Source organism: Octopus bimaculoides, chromosome 4 (assembly GCF_001194135.2).
Source record: "Octopus bimaculoides isolate UCB-OBI-ISO-001 chromosome 4, ASM119413v2, whole genome shotgun sequence".
NCBI lineage: Eukaryota > Metazoa > Mollusca > Cephalopoda > Octopoda > Octopodidae > Octopus > Octopus bimaculoides.
The window spans coordinates 101,127,761-101,129,273 of record NC_068984.1 but is presented as its reverse complement, the minus strand read 5'-3'; positions in this window follow the sequence as shown (position 1 = coordinate 101,129,273).

Below are 1,513 nucleotides of genomic sequence, written 5' to 3'. Positions count from 1 at the left end.
ATATATATATATATATATATATACATGCATACATGTGTGCGTGTGTGTATGTAGTACTAGTGATTGGGGGAGAAAGGGTTTCTTAGTCGGTTCAACAAGGTTTTCTCTACAGGGGTAGTGACATTTATGTTATATGGAGATGTGAACCAAGTAATGTTTCCTTTTCTGTTGTATATGTCGTGTCTTCCATAAATGTAATTTTGTCATTGTAACTACTTCTGTGGAGGACATCGCTAAAATATAGCACACCTACTGTAAAGGTTTATCTGAATACCGAAAGGCAGAAAAGTTTTCGAGATATGTTAGGAATAAGGTTGTTGATTATCCTACTAGGGTGATATGAGGGAATATTGATGTAATTAAAAATTTTGTTTGGTTCATAGCAGAGGTAATAGAAATATTTAGATAGATCAAGTGTTACGTCGAAGAAGTTGACTTTTATTAGGCTGAGTTCTATATAGAATTGGAGATCTAGTTTGTTGAAAAAGCTGTGAAGGTTCTTACAGAATCTATGTGTTAACGATTGCAGTTGTTGATAGCAAGGAGGTTGTCATAACGGTGCAAACTTCCTTGACATTTGGGAAAGTATCTCTGATGTTGTGTAAGAGGTGTAGTCCGACCAGGTCACTGATCTCTGCCGAATCGCTTGCCCCCATGCTGATATCAAATTTGCTTTCATTAGCCACAGACCAAAGTCATTTAACATATAAATTGAAATTAGTGATTCTAATATATGTATGTGAGTACACACACACACACACACGCACACACACACACACACACGCACACACACATGCGTATTTACATGTATGCTAAAACTTATGCTACAAACACAGATTATACTGCATCATACAATTACATTGTCGAAAACCTAATACTTACTACATCAATAATTAAGTGACCTAGCTATCGCCAGCGCGATATTTACGCTAATCGAATTTTCCTGGTTAGTGAACAGCTTAATTGCAGTGACTACAGATACCATTTCCCCTTGAACACAGCATTGGTGGGTACCGGACGCCTGAATAAGTATTCCAATTAAGATCAAAACTGGTGACCCCTATACTCCTTTCTCTACCTACGAAGAGATTGTACACATTCAGTTACACATGGAACAACCTGAAACCTGCATTGCTTACACAGAGTATACACTATTGCAAATTTTTGCTATCAAATACACTATTTAGTGGATGAATAATCTCTCTCTCTCTCTCTATATATATATATATTTCTTTTTTGTGCGTGTGTGTGTGTGGGTGAGAGAGAGCATGTGTATGTACATACTTCTTTTAAAATAGTATACCTCGAAGCACACGAACATAAAAAAAACTATAACCAATATCATATAAATAGTGGGTAAAAAGATTCCACGTTTTCTATCCAAAAGGGCTTTTCAGCCCAATATTCACATGGTATTGCTTATAGATTTACGTGTGTGTGCTTCGAGTAATACTATTCCAAAGCAGAATTATTTTACGTTCTGTCGAAGGTCCCTTTAGACTTCCACAATATA